The 21,836-nt window shown below is 47.5% G+C and overlaps 1 protein-coding gene across 1 annotated transcript in view; it reads right to left on the bottom strand.

The window, feature by feature from the left end:
- Window positions 1–20,905, bottom strand: part of LOC128702503 (zinc finger protein OZF-like) — a 44,338-nt gene extending 23,433 nt beyond the window's left edge. The window contains exon 1 of the mRNA XM_053796771.2: window positions 20,796–20,905. The gene's annotated coding sequence lies outside the window, so the exon portion shown is untranslated. The remainder of the gene's footprint in view (window positions 1–20,795) is intronic.
- Between the last annotated feature and the right edge of the window lie 931 nt (window positions 20,906–21,836).

Below are 21,836 nucleotides of genomic sequence, written 5' to 3'. Positions count from 1 at the left end.
AATTTGTCATCCTCCTCTGTATGTTTTCCAGTGCATTTATAACCATTCTGTAATACGGTGACCAGAACTGAGCAGCATAATCTAAATGAGGCCTAACCAAGGATATATAGAGTTGAAGAACAACCTGAAGACTTCTATTATTTATACTTCTAGATATGAAGCCAAGAATTCTGTTAGTTTTATTGTGAACACTAATGCACTGTTGTCTTGGTTTTAGATTACTGCTAACCAGAACTCCTAAATCCTTTTTAGAATCAGTAGTATTAAGATCTACATTATTTAGTTTATATGTGGCATGGTTATTTTCCTGTCCAACATTTAGAACCTTGCATTTGTCTATATATTAAAATGCATCTGCCACTTCTCCGACCATTGCATCAGTCTATTCAAATCATCCTGGAGTACTCTAGTGTCCTAATTACAATGAATTGGATGGCCTATTTTGGTGTCATCAGCAAATTTGCTTATGTCACTATTTATTCCCTCATCCATGTCGTTTATGTAAATTGTGAACAATAACGGGCCCAACACTGACCCCTGTGGAACACCGCTTGTGACGTGCCCCCACTCTGACTTCTCCCCATTTATGCAAACTCTCTGCTGTCTATTTGTCAGCCATGCCTCCACCCAGGAAAAAATTTCTCCTCCTATTCCGTGTGCCCTAAGTTTCCTCAATAGCCTCTGATGTGGAACTCTATCGAAAGCCTTACTGAAGTCCATATACACAATATCGTATTCATTACCATGATCTACCTCCTCAAACACCTTAGTGAAAAAAGTTAGTAAATTCGTAAGACAGGAACGCCCCTTTGTAAAACTGTGTTGAGATTCATTAATCAATTTATGTCTATCAAGACAGCTACGAATTGCTTCGGCAATTATTGATTCCATAAATTTTCCCACTATGGAGTAAGGCTTATTGGTCTATAGTTCGAAGCTAAGGACCTGTCATCTGCCTTGTAAATAGGTATTACATTTGCCATTTTCCACTTATCAGGCACTATGCCAGTTTGTAGTGATATGTTAAAAAGATTAGCCAAAGGTATGCTAAGTTCCTCTTTACATTCCTTTAACACCCTTGCAAACAGTTCAGCAGGGCCTGGGGATTTGTTAGGTTTTAGTTTCTCTATTTGTCTGAGGACCATGTCAGTAGTTACCACAATTCTGCATAGTTTATTATCACCCCTTTCTACATAATCTCGACCGGTGTGGGTCACATCCTGGGTGTTAGTGGACTGGTGTGGGTCACATCCTGGGTGTTAGTGGACTGGTGTGGGTCACATCCTGGGTGTTAGTGGACTGGTGAGTGTGGCATCCTGGGTGTTAGTGGACTGGTGTGGGTCACATCCTGGGTGTTAGTGGACTGGTGAGTGTGGCATCCTGGGTGTTAGTGGACTGGTGTGGGTCACATCCTAGGTGTTAGTGGACTGGTGTGGGTGGCATCCTGGGGGACAAGATTGAGGACCACAATGGAAATAAGACTTTCTTGGGTTATCCTGGCTGGCTAACCCTCCGAGGTTAAAAATCCCAACAAAATCTAATCTAATCATACAGAGGTAAATACACACAGATCTAAATGGATTGTGAAAACGTGCAATTGCATTAAGTTTTATAACCTGCATGAACTGTATCACTGTAGGCAACAAGAGCATTTCACCCCTCCATGGAAGATGTGTTCATTTAATATCACATACCTACAAGTCCCTCCCAAGAAGCTCATTGCTAGTAATCCCTTCCTTAAATCTCTTGTTAGAGCAACTGCTAAAGAAGAAATTTCTCACCTAGCTGGTAGTAATAAGTTATCACAAGTTATATACACTGATGGATCTAAACAGGAGTCTTCTGGCAGGGCTGCATCTGCTCTTGTTGCCACCTCCCTAGTTAAGAACGATAATAAATTTGTTGAGTTAGGCATAAGAATTAACAACTGGGCGTCTACACTGCAAACTGAATTGTTTGCAATCCTAATGGCGCTAAAGCTAACCTATGACACGGAGCTTGACTCTATCATCATTACTGATTCTATGTCATCATTGAAGGCTCTTGACTCATATAATGACTCCAACAACATGCTCATTAGAGAAGCCAGGTATAGATACTCAAAAATCCGGGACAAAGGAATTAATGAACAATTGCTATGGATCCCATCACACATTGGATTACTCCTTCATGATAAAGTTGATATGTTAGCCAAGAAGAGTACCCAGAAGGAGAATGTAGAATATAACTTTGGTATAACTGTGTCTAGCATTAGGAATAATATTAGGAGAGAAGTAAATAATGAAATGATTGTTATAGGAATGCAATAAGAAGCCTGAGTAGATCTATAACCCACTATGATAACATGAACACAGATAAGTATGTACATGGAGCAACTTGCAATGTGAACACTGATGTTGTAGTGGCCAGGCTTAGTCTTGGTTACAAGTACTGACTGATGTTGTAGTGGCCAGGCTTATTCTTGGTTACAAGTACTGACTGATGTTGTAGTGGCCAGGCTTATTCTTGGTTACAAGTACTGACTGATGTTGTAGTGGCCAGGCTTAGTCTTGGTTACAAGTACTGACTGATGTTGTAGTGGCCAGGCTTAGGCTTGTTTACAAGTACTGACTGATGTTGTAATGGCCAGGCTTAGTCTTGGTTACAAGTACTGACTGATGTTGCAGTGGCCAGGCTTAGTCTTCGTTACAAGTACTGACTGATGTTGTAGTGGCCAGGCTTAGTCTTGGTTACAAGTACTGACTGATGTTGTAGTAGCCAGGCTTAGTCTTGGTTACAAGTACTGACTGATGTTGTAGTGGCCAGGCTTAGTCTTGGTTACAAGTACTGATGATGTAGTAGTGGCCAGGCTTAGTCTTGTTACAAGTACTGACTGATGTTGTAGTGGCCAGGCTTAGTCTTGGTTACAAGCACTGACTGATGTTGTAGTGGCCAGGCTTAGTCTTGGTTACAAGTACTGACTGATGTTGCAGTGGCCAGGCTTAGTCTTGGTTACAAGTACTGACTGATGTTGTAGTAGCCAGGCTTAGTCTTGGTTACAAGTACTGACTGATGTTGTAGTGGCCAGGCTTAGTCTTGGTTACAAGTACTGACTGATGTTGTAGTGGCCAGGCTTAGTCTTGGTTACAAGCACTGACTGATGTTGTAGTGGCCAGACTTAGGCTTGGTTACAAGCACTGACTGATGTTGTAGTGGCCAGGCTTAGTCTTGGTTACAAGTACTGACTGATGTTGAGTGGCCAGGCTTAGTCTTGGTTACAAGTACTGATGATGTAGTAGTGGCCAGGCTTAGTCTTGTTACAAGTACTGACTGATGTTGTAGTGGCAAGGCTTAGTCTTGGTTACAAGCACTGACTGATGTTGTAGTGGCCAGGCTTAGTCTTGGTTACAAGTACTGACTGATGTTGTAGTGGCCAGGCTTAGTCTTGGTTACAAGTACTGACTGATGTTGTAGTAGCCAGGCTTAGTCTTGGTTACAAGTACTGACTGATGTTGTAGTGGCCAGGCTTAGTCTTGGTTACAAGCACTGACTGATGTTGTAGTGGCCAGGCTTAGTCTTGGTTACAAGTACTGACTGATGTTGTAGTAGCCAGGCTTGGTCTTGGTTACAAGTACTGACTGATGTTGTAGTGGCCAGACTTAGTCTTTGTTACAAGTACTGACTTATGTTGTAGTGGCCAGGCTTAGTCTTGGTTACAAGTACTGACTGATGTTGTAGTGGCCAGGCTTAGTCTTGGTTACAAGTACTGACTGATGTTGTAGTGGTCAGACTTAGTCTTGTTACAAGTACTGAATGATGTTGTAGTGGCCAGACTTAGGCTTGGTTACAAGTACTGACTGATGTTGTAGTGGCCAGGCTTAATCTTGTTACAAGTACTGAATGATGTTGTAGTGGCCAGACTTAGTCTTTGTTACAAGTACTGACTGATGTTGTAGTGGCCAGACTTAGGCTTGGTTACAAGTACTGACTGATGTTGTAGTGGCCAGGCTTAGTCTTGGTTACAAGTACTGACTGATGTTGTAGTGGCCAGCCAGGCTTAGTCTTGGTTACAAGTACTGACTGATGTTGTAGTGGCCAGGCTTAGTCTTGGTTACAAGTACTGACTGATGTTGTAGTAGCCAGGCTTAGTCTTGGTTACAAGTACTGACTGATGTTGTAGTGGCCAGGCTTAGTCTTGGTTACAAGTACTGACTGATGTTGTAGTGGCCAGACTTAGTCTTTGTTACAAGTACTGACTGATGTTGTAGTGGCCAGGCTTAGTCTTGGTTACAAGTACTGACTGATGTTGTAGTGGCCAGGCTTAGTCTTGGTTACATCCACAGGAGGGATATACTCCTGTGCTACCGTCCACAGGAGGGATATACTCCTGTGCTACCGTCCACAGGATGGATATACTCTTGTGCTACCGTCCACAGGATGGATATACTCCTGTGCTACCGTGGATATATACTCCTGTGCTACCGTCCACAGGATGGATATACTCCTGTGCTACCGTCCACAGGATGGATATACTCTTGTGCTACCGTCCACAGGATGGATATACTCTTGTGCTACCGTCCACAGGGTGGATATACTCTTGTGCTACCGTCCACAGGATGGATATACTCTTGTGCTACCGTCCACAGGATGGATATACTCTTGTGCTACCGTCCACAGGATGGATATACTCTTGTGCTACCGTCCACAGGATGGATATACTCTTGTGCTACCGTCCACAGGATGGATATACTCCTGTGCTACCGTCCACAGGATGGATATACTCCTGTGCTACCGTCCACAGGATGGATATACTCTTGTGCTACCGTCCACAGGATGGATATACTCTTGTGCTACCGTCCACAGGATGGATATACTCCTGTGCTACCGTCCACAGGATGGATATACTCCTGTGCTACCGTCCACAGGATGGATATACTCCTGTGCTACCGTCCACAGGATGGATATACTCTTGTGCTACCGTCCACAGGATGGATATACTCTTGTGCTACCGTCCACAGGATGGATATACTCCTGTGCTACCGTCCACAGGATGGATATACTCTTGTGCTACCGTCCACAGGATGGATATACTCTTGTGCTACCGTCCACAGGATGGATATACTCCTGTGCTACCGTCCACAGGATGGATATACTCTTGTGCTACCGTCCACAGGATGGATATACTCCTGTGCTACCGTCCACAGGATGGATATACTCTTGTGCTACCGTCCACAGGATGGATATACTCTTGTGCTACCGTCCACAGGATGGATATACTCTTGTGCTACCGTCCACAGGATGGATATACTCCTGTGCTACCGTCCACAGGATGGATATACTCTTGTGCTACCGTCCACAGGATGGATATACTCCTGTGCTACCGTCCACAGGATGGATATACTCCTGTGCTACCGTCCACAGGATGGATATACTCTTGTGCTACCGTCCACAGGATGGATATACTCCTGTGCTACCGTCCACAGGATGGATATACTCCTGTGCTACCGTCCACAGGATGGATATGCTCCTGTGCTACCGTCCACAGGATGGATATACTCTTGTGCTACCGTCCACAGGATGGATATACTCCTGTGCTACCGTCCACAGGATGGATATACTCCTGTGCTACCGTCCACAGGATGGATATACTCTTGTGCTACCGTCCACAGGATATACTCTTGTGCTACCGTCCACAGGATGGATATACTCCTGTGCTACCGTCCACAGGATGGATATACTCTTGTGCTACCGTCCACAGGATGGATATACTCTTGTGCTACCGTCCACAGGATGGATATACTCCTGTGCTACCGTCCACAGGATGGATATACTCTTGTGCTACCGTCCACAGGATGGATATACTCTTGTGCTACCGTCCACAGGATGGATATGCTCCTGTGCTACCGTCCACTGGATGGATATACTTCTGTGCTACAGTCCATAGGATGGATATGCTTCTGTGCTACCGTCCACAGGATGGATATACTCCTGTGCTACCGTCCACAGGATGGATATACTCCTGTGCTACCGTCCACAGGATGGATATACTCTTGTGCTACCGTCCACAGGATGGATATACTCCTGTGCTACCGTCCACAGGATGGATATACTCTTGTGCTACCGTCCACAGGATGGATATACTCTTGTGCTACCGTCCACAGGATGGATATACTCCTGTGCTACCGTCCACAGGATGGATATACTCCTGTGCTACCGTCCACAGGATGGATATACTCCTGTGCTACCGTCCACAGGATGGATATACTCTTGTGCTACCGTCCACAGGATGGATATACTCTACCGTGTGCTACCGTCCACAGGGTGGATATACTCTTGTGCTACCGTCCACAGGATGGATATACTCCTGTGCTACCTGTGCTACCGTCCACAGGATGGATATACTCCTGTGCTACCGTCCACAGGATGGATATACTCTTGTGCTACCGTCCACAGGATGGATATACTCTTGTGCTACCGTCCACAGGATGGATATACTCCTGTGCTACCGTCCACAGGATGGATATACTCTTGTGCTACCGTCCACAGGATGGATATACTCTTGTGCTACCGTCCACAGGATGGATATACTCCTGTGCTACCGTCCACAGGATGGATATACTCTTGTGCTACCGTCCACAGGATGGATATACTCTTGTGCTACCGTCCACAGGATGGATATACTCTTGTGCTACCGTCCACAGGATGGATATACTCTTGTGCTACCGTCCACAGGATGGATATACTCCTGTGCTACCGTCCACAGGATGGATATACTCTTGTGCTACCGTCCACAGGATGGATATACTCCTGTGCTACCGTCCACAGGATGGATATACTCCTGTGCTACCGTCCACAGGATGGATATACTCTTGTGCTACCGTCCACAGGATGGATATACTCTTGTGCTACCGTCCACAGGATGGATATACTCTTGTGCTACCGTCCACAGGATGGATATACTCTTGTGCTACCGTCCACAGGATGGATATACTCCTGTGCTACCGTCCACAGGATGGATATACTCTTGTGCTACCGTCCACAGGATGGATATACTCCTGTGCTACCGTCCACAGGATGGATATACTCTTGTGCTACCGTCCACAGGATGGATATACTCTTGTGCTACCGTCCACAGGATGGATATACTCTTGTGCTACCGTCCACAGGATGGATATACTCCTGTGCTACCGTCCACAGGATGGATATACTCCTGTGCTACCGTCCACAGGATGGATATACTCCTGTGCTACCGTCCACAGGATGGATATACTCCTGTGCTACCGTCCACAGGATGGATATACTCCTGTGCTACCGTCCACAGGATGGATATACTCTTGTGCTACCGTCCACAGGATGGATATACTCCTGTGCTACCGTCCACAGGATGGATATGCTCCTGTGCTACCGTCCACAGGATGGATATACTCTTGTGCTACCGTCCACAGGATGGATATACTCTTGTGCTACCGTCCACAGGATGGATATACTCTTGTGCTACCGTCCACAGGATGGATATACTCCTGTGCTACCGTCCACAGGATGGATATACTCCTGTGCTACCGTCCACAGGATGGATGTACTCTTGCTACCGTCCACAGGATGGATATACTCTTGTGCCCTGTGCTACCGTCCACAGGATGGATATACTCTTGTGCTACCGTCCACAGGATGGATATACTCCTGTGCTACCGTCCACAGGATGGATATACTCTTGTGCTACCGTCCACAGGATGGATATACTCCTGTGCTACCGTCCACAGGATGGATATACTCCGTCCACAGGATGTGCGACCGTCCACAGGATGGATATACTCCTGTGCTACCGTCCACAGGATGGATATACTCCTGTGCTACCGTCCACAGGATGGATATACTCCTGTGCTACCGTCCACAGGATGGATATACTCCTGTGCTACCGTCCACAGGATGGATATACTCTTGTGCTACCGTCCACAGGATGGATATACTCCTGTGCTACCGTCCACAGGATGGATATACTCTTGTGCTACCGTCCACAGGATGGATATACTCCTGTGCTACCGTCCACAGGATGGATATACTCTTGTGCTACCGTCCACAGGATGGATATACTCCTGTGCTACCGTCCACAGGATGGATATACTCGTCTACCGTCCACAGGATGGATATACTCCTGTGCTACCGTCCACAGGATGGATATACTCCTGTGCTACCGTCCACAGGATGGATATACTCCTGTGCTACCGTCCACAGGATGGATATACTCCTGTGCTACCGTCCACAGGATGGATATACTCCTGTGCTACCGTCCACAGGATGGATATACTCCTGTGCTACCGTCCACAGGATGGATATACTCTTGTGCTACAGGATGGATATACTCCTGTGCTACCGTCCACAGGATGGATATACTCTTGTGCTACCGTCCACAGGATGGATATACTCCTGTGCTACCGTCCACAGGATGGATATACTCTTGTGCTACCGTCCACAGGATGGATATACTCCTGTGCTACCGTCCACAGGATGGATATACTCCTGTGCTACCGTCCACAGGATGGATATACTCTTGTGCTACCGTCCACAGGATGGATATACTCTTGCTGCTACCGTCCACAGGATGGATATACTCTTGCTGCTACCGTCCACAGGATGGATATACTCCACAGGATGGATGTGCTACCCTACACAGGATGGATATACTCCTGTGCTACCGTCCACAGGATGGATATACTCCTGTGCTACCGTCCACAGGATGGATATACTCCTGTGCTACCCTCCACAGGATGGATATACTCTTACCGTCCACAGCTACCGTCCACAGGATGGATATACTCTTGTGCTACCGTCCACAGGATGGATATACTCCTGTGCTACCGTCCACAGGATGGATATACTCCTCCACAGTGCTACCGTCCACAGGATGGATATACTCTTGTGCTGTGCTACCGTCCACAGGATGGATATACTCTTGTGCTACCGTCCACAGGATGGATATACTCCTGTGGTACCGTCCACAGGATGGATATGCTCCGTCCACAGGATGGATATACTCTTGTGCTACCGTCCACAGGATGGATATACTCCTGTGCTACCGTCCACAGGATGGATATACTCCTGTGCTACCGTCCACAGGATGGATATACTCCTGTGCTACCGTCCACAGGATGGATATACTCTTGTGCTACCGTCCACAGGATGGATATACTCTTGTGCTACCGTCCACAGGATGGATATACTCTTGTGCTACCGTCCACAGGATGGATATACTCTTGTGCTACCGTCCACAGGATGGATATACTCTTGTGCTACCGTCCACAGGATGGATATACTCTTGTGCTACCGTCCACAGGATGGATATACTCTTGTGCTACCGTCCACAGGATGGATATACTCCTGTGCTACCGTCCACAGGATGGATATGCTCCTGTGCTACCGTCCACAGGATGGATATACTCCTGTGCTACCGTCCACAGGATGGATATACTCTTGTGCTACCGTCCACAGGATATACTCTTGGATATGGATATACTCCTGTGCTACCGTCCACAGGATGGATATACTCTTGTGCTACCGTCCACAGGATGGATATACTCTTGTGCTACCGTCCACAGGATGGATATACTCTTGTGCTACCGTCCACAGGATGGATATACTCCTGTGCTACCGTCCACAGGATGGATATACTCCTGTGCTACCGTCCACAGGATGGATATACTCCTGTGCTACCGTCCACAGGATGGATATACTCCTGTGTGCTACTCGTCCACAGGATGGATATACTCCTGTGCTACCGTCCACAGGATGGATATACTCCTGTGCTACCGTCCACAGGATGGATATACTCCTGTGCTACCGTCCACAGGATGGATATACTCCTGTGCTACCGTCCACAGGATGGATATACTCCTGTGCTACCGTCCACAGGATGGATATACTCCTGTGCTACCGTCCACAGGATGGATATACTCCTGTGCTACCGTCCACAGGATGGATATACTCCTGTGCTACCGTCCACAGGATGGATATACTCCTGTGCTACCGTCCACAGGATGGATATACTCCTGTGCTACCGTCCACAGGATGGATATACTCCTGTGCTACCGTCCACAGGATGGATATACTCCTGTGCTACCGTCCACAGGATGGATATAACAGAAAGGCAGATTCGGTGCACGCAAATCTAGACTGTTAACTCTCAGAATGCGGAGAGAACACGAACACAAAAAAAAAAATTCTTGAATACAGTAAGTTGATACTGTAATTATTCATCTATACAGGTTATTTACATTTAACCCCAACTCTGCTAGGGTAAGATTGGCATATGCAGAATGGGTGTCATCTCTGGGAGGATCAAACTCTGTAGCATAGGCTAACTCATGCTGTATTTGAGGCAAATCTGAAGTAGGCGTTACAAATGATACTTGAGGATTTCTCAATACCTATCGTGTACGTAGGGAATAACGACATTCAGGTTGATCATCTGACTGAGTATCAGAGGAAGAGAGTACAGGATCAGGAGGATTGTCAGAGTCTGTCACATTAGTCTGGGTTGGAACGTCATTATCATCACATACTAACTTCATATGATCCAAATGCGATTCTTTATACTGACCAGTACTAATCTCTCTAACCTTATACTTATTACCAGTGATATGTTCAACTACGCGATAAGGACCAACAAACTTTTGATCAAGCTTTGGCATTGCAGACGATTTGTTAAAGTTAGTCAGCATAACTCTCGAACCTACTTTGATTTTTGATGGCTTTACTCGAGTATTTGCGACTCTTGTAAATTCAGCTGTTGATTTATGAAGTGTTTCACGGATTCTTCTAAAAACACTTTGAGCTAAGCTGGTACGAGTTGCTACGAAATCATCAGGGTTGTAATTTGGTTTCGGATTAGAATACAACAACTCATAAGGCAAACGTTTATCTACACCATACAATGCATAATGTGGAGTGTCACCTATAGAAACATTGTAAGCAGAATTTATAGCACACTGCACATCAGGTATAACTTCATCCCAAGTTTCACTATTGGGATTGATAGTGGCTCTCAAGACATCAAGTACTTTCTTATTGGTTCGTTCCGCTAACCCATTGCTGGCAGGATGATGAGGAACAATGGTGGATTTAGAGATCTTGTACAAGGTGCACAAATTTTCAAGAATTTCATTACAGAATTCACCTCCATTATCTGTTACTAGGGACTTAGGAGTGGTATGCCTGCAGATAATGCGTTCTTTAAACGCTTTAGCTACTGTCTCGGCAGTCTTATCTGCAATAGGAACTAACTCGCAATATCTGGTGAAATGGTCTACCATAACACACAGATGTTTGTTACCTTGGAGGGAACATTGGAAATTAGTTAACAAATCTAGCGCAACTCTTTCCCAAGGTTCGCTAGTAGTTGGATACACTTGGATTGGATTAGGACCATTAGCATTGCCTTTATGTTGCATGCAGACACTACATTTCCTAACATACTCAGAAATATCAGTTGCCATACGAGGCCAAAAGTATTTTAATCTGGCTTGTTTTACTGAACGATCCATACCAGGGTGTGCAACACCTGGTACATCGTGAACTAGCTGTAAAGCTACATTCACTAGTGACTGTGGAATTACTAACTGGTATACTCTTCTGCTTGGAGTACCCAACTCGGCTGTTCGATACAGTAATTCTTGGTTCATGAGAAAGTCACTGATGGGTGCTGGCGGCTTCACAGTCAGAATAAGATCTTCCTGGAGCAGGAATCGAATCACACCAGACCACATGGGATCTGTTCGTTGAGCATTCTTTACATCTCCAGCACTAAATGGAGGGTCTGCAGTTACTATACTAACATGTCGCGATAAGGCATCTGCGACTACATTTGACTTGCCAGGTAAATGCTCAAAGGTGGGATTGAACTCTTGGATAGTCAAGGTCCATCTAGCTAACCTTCCAGTAGGTTGTTTGTTCTGGAATAAGGGTATCAGTTCTTTCCTACTGGAGGAATGAACAAACTCGGTGGAGTGGATCACGTGGGAGTTCGATACGTGGATTAGGGTAGAAATACTCACGTAGGCTGTTATACGTATAATTACTGTTATGTGGAGAATGCCCGCCAGCCGTACCTATCTCCTTGCTTCCACTCGTAACACTGGCTCGCCGGCTGCCCAGTACCCAGTAGGTCTTTGAATACTGCTGAGGTCAGCACAATATGAAAGACCGTGACTCAAGAGACGGTTGATCGTTGAGTCAGACGGTACTGGTAACTGGTTACTACTACTGAGACTGGTAACTGGTTACTACTACTGAGAATGTTCTTGTGCTACCGTCCACAGGATGGATATGTTCTTGTGCTACCGTCCACAGGATGGAGATGCTCCTGTGCTACCGTCCACAGGATGGATATGTTCTTGTGCTACCGTCCACAGGATGGATATGTTCTTGTGCTACCATCCACAGGAGGGATATGTTCTTGTGCTACCGTCCACAGGATGGATATGTTCCTGTGCTACCGTCCGCAGGATGGATATGCTCCTGTGCTACCGTCCACAGGATGGATATGTTCTTGTGCTACCATCCACAGGATGGATATGTTCTTGTGCTACCGTCCACAGGATCGATATGTTCTTGTGCTGCCGTCCACAGGATGGATATGTTCTTGTGCTACCGTCCACAGGATGGATATGTTCTTGTACTACCGTCCACAGGATAGATATGTTCTTGTGCTACTGTCCACAGGATGGATATGTTCTTGTGCTACCGTGCACAGGATGGATATGTTCTTGTGCTACCGTCCACAGGATGGATATGTTCTTGTGCTACCGTCCACAGGATGGATATGTTCTTGTGCTACCGTCCACAGGATGGATATGTTCTTGTGCTACCGTCCACAGGATGGATATGTTCTTGTGCTACCGTCCACAGGATGGATATGTTCTTGTGCTACCGTCCACAGGATGGATATGTTCTTGTGCTACCGTCCACAGGATGGATATGTTCTTGTGCTACCGTCCACAGGATGGATATGTTCTTGTGCTACCGTCCACAGGATGGATATGTTCTTGTGCTACCGTCCACAGGATGGATATGTTCTTGTGCTACCGTCCACAGGATGGATATGCTCCTGTGCTACCATCCACAGGATGGATATGTTCTTGTGCTACCGTCCACAGGATGGATATGTTCTTGTGCTACCGTCCACAGGATGGATATGTTTTTGTGCTACCGTCCACAGGATGGATATGTTCTTGTGCTACCATCCACAGGATGGATATGCTCCTGTGCTACCGTCCACAGGATGGATATGTTCTTGTGCTACCGTCCACAGGAAGGATATGTTCTTGTGCTACCGTCCACAGGATGGATATGTTCTTGTGCTACCGTCCACAGGATGGATATGTTCTTGTGCTACCGTCCACAGGATGGATATGTTCTTGTGCTACCGTCCACAGGATGGATATGTTCTTGTGCTACCGTCCACAGGATGGATATGTTCTTGTGCTACCGTCCACAGGATGGATATGTTCTTGTGCTACCGTCCACAGGATGGATATATTCTTGTGCTACCGTCCAGAGGATGGATATGTTCTTATGCTACCATCCACAGGATGGATATGTTCTTGTGCTACCGTCCACAGGATGGATATGTTCTTGTGCTACCATCCACAGGATGGATATGTTCTTGTGCTACCGTCCACAGGATGGATATGTTCTTGTGCTACTATCCACAGGATGGATATGTTCTTGTGCTACCGTCCACAGGATGGATATGTTCTTGTGCTACCGTCCACAGGATGGATATGTTCTTGTGCTACCGTCCACAGGATGGATATGTTCTTGTGCTACCGTCCACAGGATGGATATGTTCTTGTGCTACCATCCACAGGATGGATATGTTCTTGTGCTACCGTCCACAGTATGGATATGTTCTTGTGCTACAGTCCACAGGATGGATATGTTCTTGTGCTACCGTCCACAGGATGGATATGTTCTTGTGCTACCGTCCACAGGATGGATATGTTCTTGTGCTACCGTCCACAGGATGGATATGTTATTGTGCTACCGTCCACAGGATGGATATGTTCTTGTGCTACCATCCACAGGATGGATATGTTCTTGTGCTACCATCCACAGGATGGATATGTTATTGTGCTACCATCCACAGGATGGATATGTTCTTGTGCTACCGTCCACAGGATGGATATGTTCTTGTGCTACCGTCCACAGGATGGATATGTTCTCATGCTACCGTCCACAGGATGGATATGTTCTTGTGCTACCGTCCACAGGATGGATATGTTCTTGTGCTACCGTCCACAGGATGGATATGTTCTTGTGCTACCGTCCACAGGATGGATATGTTCTTGTGCTACCGTCCACAGGATGGATATGTTCTTGTGCTACTGTCCACAGGATTGATATGTTCTTGTGCTACCATCCACAGGATGGATATGTTCTTGTGCTACCGTCCACAGGATGGATATGTTCTTGTGCTACTGTCCATAGGATTGATATGTTCTTGTGCTACCGTCCACAGGATGGATATGTTCTTGTGCTACTGTCCACAGGATTGATATGTTCTTGTGCTACCGTCCACAGGATTGATATGTTCTTGTGCTACCGTCCACAGGATGGATATGGTTTGCACAATAAACTAGCTTTGCAAGGAAATAAACATTTTCCTTTTCAAGTGAATGTGACCTGGACCTGACTAGCTTAGGTCAATGGCTGAGAGGTGACTTACACATGCCTGGCCAGTAGGTCTCCTGCAGAGTTCCTTCTTTCTTATGAATCAAACTGGACCCTCAGTGTGTGAAGCTTTGTCTACCAGGCCACTGAACTTAAGTCTAACTGAACTTAAGAGTAACTGAACTTAAGTCTAACTGAACTTAAGAGTAACTGAACTTATGTGTAGTCAACAGAGTAAAGTCCGAGGCAGCTACGGTGAAAAGCTCTGTTCCACAAGGTACATTACTGGCTCCCAGTGTTCCACAAGGTACAGTACTGGCTCCCAGTGTTCCACAAGGCACAGTACTGGCTCCCAGTGTTCCACAAGGTACAGTACTGGCTCCCAGTGTTCCACAAGGCACAGTACTGGCTCCCAGTGTTCCACAAGGTACAGTACTGGCTCCCAGTGTTCCACAAGGCACAGTACTGGCTCCCAGTGTTCCACAAGGTACAGTACTGGCTCCCAGTGTTCCACAAGGCACAGTACTGGCTCCCAGTGTTCCACAAGGTACAGTACTGGCTCCCAGTGTTCCACAAGGCACAGTACTGGCTCCCATTGTTCCTCAACGTACAGTACTGGCTCCCAGTGTTCCACAAGGTACAGTACTGGCTCCCAGTGTTCCACAAGGTACAGTACTGGCTCCCAGTGTTCCACAAGGCACAGTACTGGCTCCCAGTGTTCCTCAACGTACAGTACTGGCTCCCAGTGTTCCACAAGGTACAGTACTGGCTCCCAGTGTTCCACAAGGTACAGTTCTGGCTCCCAGTGTTCCACAAGGTACAGTACTGGCTCCCAGTGTTCCACAAGGTACAGTACTGGCTCCCAGTGTTCCACAAGGTACAGTACTAGCTCCCAGTGTTCCACAAGGTACAGTACTGGCTCCCAGTGTTCCACAAGGTACAGTACTGGCACCCAGTGTTCCACAAGGCACAGTACTGGCTCCCAGTGTTCCACAAGGTACAGTACTGGCTCCCAGTGTTCCACAAGGTACAGTACTGGCTCCCAGTGTTCCACAAGGTACAGTACTGGCTCCCAGTGTTCCACAAGGTACAGTACTGGCTCCCAGTGTTCCACAAGGTACAGTACTGGCTCCCAGTGTTCCACAAGGTACAGTACTGGCTCCCAGTGTTCCACAAGGTACAGTACTGGCTCCCAGTGTTCCACAAGTTACAGTACTGGCTCCCAGTGTTCCACAAGGTACAGTACTGGCTCCCAGTGTTCCACAAGGTACAGTACTGGCTCCCAGTGTTCCACAAGGTACAGTACTGGCTCCCAGTGTTCCACAAGGTACAGTACTGGCTCCCAGTGTTCCACAAGGTACAGTACTGGCTCCCAGTGTTCCACAAGGTACAGTACTGGCTCCCAGTGTTCCACAAGGTACAGTACTGGCTCCCAGTGTTCCACAAGGTACAGTACTGGCTCCCAGTGTTCCACAAGGTACAGTACTGGGTCCCAGTGTTCCACAAGGTACAATACTGGCTCCCAGTGTTCCACAAGGTACAGTAGTGGCTCCCAGTGTTCCACAAGGTACAGTACTGGCTCCCAGTGTTCCACAAGGTACAGTACTGGCTCCCAGTGTTCCACAAGGTACAGTACTGGCTCCCAGTGTTCCACAAGGTACAGTACTGGCTCCCAGTGTTCCACAAGGTACAGTACTGGCTCCCAGTGTTCCACAAGGTACAGTACTGGCTCCCAGTGTTCCACAAGGTACAGTACTGGCTCCCAGTGTTCCACAAGGTACAGTACTGGCTCCCAGTGTTCCACAAGGTACAGTACTGGCTCCCAGTGTTCCACAAGGTACAGTACTGGCTCCCAGTGTTCCACAAGGCACAGTACTGGCTCCCAGTGTTCCACAAGGTACAGTACTGGCTCCCAGTGTTCCTCAACGTACAGTACTGGCTCCCAGTGTTCCACAAGGTACAGTACTGGCTCCCAGTGTTCCACAAGGTACAGTACTGGCTCCCAGTGTTCCACAAGGTACAGTACTGGCTCCCAGTGTTCCACAAGGTACAGTACTGGCTCCCAGTGTTCCACAAGGTACAGTACTGGCTCCCAGTGTTCCACAAGGTACAGTACTGGCTCCCAGTGTTCCACAAGGTACAGTACTGGCTTCCAGTGTTCCACAAGGTACAGTAGTGGCTCCCAGTGTTCCACAAGGTACAGTACTGGCTCCCAGTGTTCCACAAGGTACAGTACTGGCTCCCAGTGTTCCACAAGGTACAGTACTGGCTCCCAGTGTTCCACAAGGTACAGTACTGGCTCTCAGTGTTCCACAAGGTACAGTACTGGCTCCCAGTGTTCCACAAGGTACAGTACTGGCTCCCAGTGTTCCTCAAGGTACAGTACTGGCTCCCAGTGTTGCACAAGGTACAGTAGTGGCTCCCAGTGTTCCACAAGGTACAGTACTGGCTCCCAGTGTTCCACAAGGTACAGTACTGGCTCTCAGTGTTCCACAAGGTACAGTACTGGCTCCCAGTGTTCCACAAGGTACAGTACTGGCTCCCAGTGTTCCACAAGGTACAGTACTGGCTCCCAGTGTTCCACAAGGTACAGTACTGGCTCCCAGTGTTCCACAAGGTACAGTACTGGCTTCCAGTGTTCCACAAGGTACAGTAGTGGCTCCCAGTGTTCCACAAGGTACAGTACTGGCTCCCAGTGTTCCACAAGGTACAGTACTGGCTCCCAGTGTTCCACAAGGTACAGTACTGGCTCCCAGTGTTCCACAAGGTACAGTACTGGCTCTCAGTGTTCCACAAGGTACAGTACTGGCTCCCAGTGTTCCACAAGGTACAGTACTGGCTCCCAGTGTTCCTCAAGGTACAGTACTGGCTCCCAGTGTTGCACAAGGTACAGTAGTGGCTCCCAGTGTTCCACAAGGTACAGTACTGGCTCCCAGTGTTCCTCAAGGTACAGTACTGGCTCCCAGTGTTGCACAAGGTACAGTACTGGCTCCCAGTGTTCCACAAGGTACAGTAGTGGCTCCCAATGTTCCACAAGGTACAGTAGTGGCTCCCAGTGTTCCACAAGGTACAGTACTGGCTCCCAGTGTTCCACAAGGTACAGAACTGGCTCCCAGTGTTCCACAAGGTACAGTACTGGCTCCCAGTGTTCCACAAGGTACAGTACTGGCTCCCAGTGTTCCACAAGGTACAGTACTGGCTCCCAGTGTTCCACAAGGTACAGTACTGGCTCCCAGTGTTCCACAAGGTACAGTACTGGCTCCCAGTGTTCCACAAGGTACAGTACTGGCTCCCAGTGTTCCACAAGGTACAGTACTGGGTCCCAGTGTTCCACAAGGTACAATACTGGCTCCCAGTGTTCCACAAGGTACAGTAGTGGCTCCCAGTGTTCCACAAGGTACAGTACTGGCTCCCAGTGTTCCACAAGGTACAGTAGTGGCTCCCAGTGTTGCACAAGGTACAGTACTGGCTCCCAGTGTTCCACAAGGTACAGTAGTGGCTCCCAGTGTTTCACAAGGTACAGTACTGGCTCCCAGTGTTCCACAAGGTACAGTACTGGCTCCCAGTGTTCCACAAGGTACAGTACTGGCTCCCAGTGTTCCACAAGGTACAGTACTGGCTCCCAGTGTTCCACAAGGTACAGTACTGGCTCCCAGTGTTCCACAAGGTACAGTACTGGCTCCCAGTGTTCCACAAGGCACAGTACTGGCTCCCAGTGTTCCACAAGGTACAGTACTGGCTCCCAGTGTTCCTCAACGTACAGTACTGGCTCCCAGTGTTCCACAAGGTACAGTACTGGCTCCCAGTGTTCCACAAGGTACAGTACTGGCTCCCAGTGTTCCACAAGGTACAGTACTGGCTCCCAGTGTTCCACAAGGTACAGTACTGGCTCCCAGTGTTCCACAAGGTACAGTACTGGCTCCCAGTGTTCCACAAGGTACAGTACTGGCTCCCAGTGTTCCACAAGGTACAGTACTGGCTTCCAGTGTTCCACAAGGTACAGTAGTGGCTCCCAGTGTTCCACAAGGTACAGTACTGGCTCCCAGTGTTCCACAAGGTACAGTACTGGCTCCCAGTGTTCCACAAGGTACAGTACTGGCTCCCAGTGTTCCACAAGGTACAGTACTGGCTCTCAGTGTTCCACAAGGTACAGTACTGGCTCCCAGTGTTCCACAAGGTACAGTACTGGCTCCCAGTGTTCCTCAAGGTACAGTACTGGCTCCCAGTGTTGCACAAGGTACAGTAGTGGCTCCCAGTGTTCCACAAGGTACAGTACTGGCTCCCAGTGTTCCTCAAGGTACAGTACTGGCTCCCAGTGTTCCACAAGGTACAGTACTGGCTCCCAGTGTTCCACAAGGAACATTACTCGCTCACAGTGCTCCACAAGGTACAGTAGTGGCTCCCAGTGTTCCACAAGGTACCGTACTGGCTCCCAGTGTTCGACAAGGTACAGTACTCGCTCTCAGCGTTCCACAGGTACAGTACTGGCTCCCAGTGTTCCACAAGGTACATTACTCGCTCCCAGTGTTCCACAAGGTACAGTACTGGCTCCCAGTGTTCCACAAGGTACAGTACTGGCTCCCAGTGTTCCACAAGGTACAGTACTGGCTCCCAGTGTTCCACAAGGTACAGTAGTGGCTCCCAGTGTTGCACAAGGTACAGTACTGGCTCCCATTGTTCCACAAGGTACAGTACTGGCTCCCATTGTTCCCCAAGGTACAGTACTGGCTCCCAGTGTTCCACAAGGTACAGTACTGGCTCCCAGTGTTCCACAAGGTACAGTAGTGGCTCCCAGTGTTCCGCAAGGTACAGTACTGGCTCCCAGTGTTCCACAAGGTACAGTACTGGCTCCCAGTGTTCCACAAGGTACTGTACTGGCTCCCAGTGTTCCACAAGGTACAGTACTGGCTCCCAGTGTTCCACAAGGTACAGTAGTGGCTCCCAGTGTTCCGAAAAGTACAGTACTGGCTCCCAGTGTTCCACAAGGTACAGTAATGGCTCCCAGTGTTCCAAAAGGTACAGTACTGGCTCCCAGTGTTCCACAAGGTACAGTCCTGGCTCCCAGTGTTCCACAAGGTACAGTACTGGCTCCCAGTGTTCCACAAGGCACAGTACTGGCTCCCAGTGTTCCACAAGGTACAGTACTGGCTCCCAGTGTTCCACAAGGCACAGTACTGGCTCCCAGTGTTCCACAAGGTACAGTACTGGCTCCCAGTGTTCCTCAAGGTACAGTACTCGCTCCCAGTGTTCCACAAGGTACAGTACTCGCTCCCAGTGTTCCACAAGGTACAGTACTGGCTCCCAGTGTTCCACAAGGTACAGTACCGGCTCCCAGTGTTCCACAAGGTACAGTACCGGCTCCCAGTGTTCCACAAGGTACAGTACCGGCTCCCAGTGTTCCACAAGGTACAGTACTGGCTCCCAGTGTTCCACAAGGTACAGAACTGGCTCCCAGTGTTCCACAAGGTACAGTACTGGCTCCCAGTGTTCCACAAGGTACAGTACTGGCTCCCAGTGTTCCACAAGGTACAGTACTGGCTCCCAGTGTTCCACAAGGTACAGTACTGGCTCCCAGTGTTCCACAAGGTACAGTACTGGCTCCCAGTGTTCCACAAGGTACAGTACTGGCTCCCAGTGTTCCACAAGGTACAGTAGTGGCTCCCAGTGTTCCACAAGGTACAGTACTGGCTCCCAGTGTTCCACAAGGTACAGTACTGGCTCCCAGTGTTCCACAAGGTACAATACTCGCTTCCAGTGTCAGGGGCCCGAGACTGTTCAACTGCCTCCCAGCACACATAAGGGGGATTACCAACAGACCCCTGGCAGTCTTCAAGCTGGCACTGGACAAGCACCTAAAGTCGGTTCTTAACCAGCCGGGCTGTGGCTCGTACGTTGGTTTGCGTGCAGCCAGCAGTAACAGCATGGTTGATCAGGCTCTGATCCACCAGGCCGCCTGGTCACAGACCGGGCAGCGGGGGCGTTGACCCCCGGAACTCTCTCCAGGTAAACTCCAGGTAACTGAACTTAAGTGTAACTTCCATAGTTAGTAAAGTTGTGGTGTTGGTAATGAAGTGACCATCATTATTATCATTATTTCCGGTTATTTATCACATTAAGGTAATAAATAAGAACATGAGAGAGTGTTTACTTACCTCACAAATATATGTTGTAGTGGTAGTTACTCCAGAGCTTCAGACATTCACAATAATTAAGAAATAATTAAGAAAAACTTTATAAACGTGACTTGATGTTGTTGTTGGTGGTGGTGTTGTTAAGGGTCACCAGATCTTAGGCTTTATTGTTGTTGTTGTTAAGGGTCACCACAACTGAGGTTTGTTGTTGTTGTTGTTGTTGTTAACAAGTTACAAAGGTATTTACAGGTTACAGAGGTACACAATGGGTCCAGGGACTGGGCTCCAAAGTTTTGATGGCTGAACTAGGTACAAGGTAATGAACTCACAAGTTACAAAGGTAATGAACTCACAAGTTACAAAGGTAATGAACTCACAAGTTACAAAGGTAATGAACTCACAAGTTACAAAGGTAATGAACTCACAAGTTACAAAGGTAATGAACTCACAAGTTACAAAGGTAATGAACTCACAAGTTACAAAGGTAATGAATACTGTAAGAATGGTTACTTACGTTTATACATGGCTGCAATCATGAACAAATTTTAGAGTAATGAGCAATTCACACTTCCACACCCGGTCACAACTGTAGTGAGTTATTGGTGCAAATGTTGATTGCTGAGTCTCTCTCTCTCTCTCACACACACACACACACACACACACACATACAATGATTGTGACACATACATGATTGTGACTAGACCTACCTGGAGTTCATTACCTTTGTAAATTGTGAGTTCATTACCTTTGTAAATTGTGAATTCATTACCTCTGTAACTTGCTCAGCTATCAAAACTTTGGAGTCCAGTCCCTGGACCCATTATGTACCTCTGTAATCTTTTGACTACCGCCCACAGGATGGGTATGGGGTGCATAATAAACATATTAAACTAAAACTGTTGTTGTTAAGGGTCACCACAACTGAGGTTTGTTGTTGTTATAGTTGTTGTTAAGGGTCACCACAACTGAGGTTTGTTGTTGTTTTTGTTGTTAAGGGTCACCACAACTGAGGCTTTATTGTTGTTGTCACCACAACTGAGTTTTTTTTTTGTTATTGTTGTT

Source organism: Cherax quadricarinatus, chromosome 98 (genome assembly GCF_038502225.1).
Source record: "Cherax quadricarinatus isolate ZL_2023a chromosome 98, ASM3850222v1, whole genome shotgun sequence".
In the NCBI taxonomy this organism is placed as follows: domain Eukaryota; kingdom Metazoa; phylum Arthropoda; class Malacostraca; order Decapoda; family Parastacidae; genus Cherax; species Cherax quadricarinatus.
The sequence above is the reverse complement of the archived record's forward strand: the minus strand, read 5'-3'. Positions and strand labels throughout refer to the sequence as shown.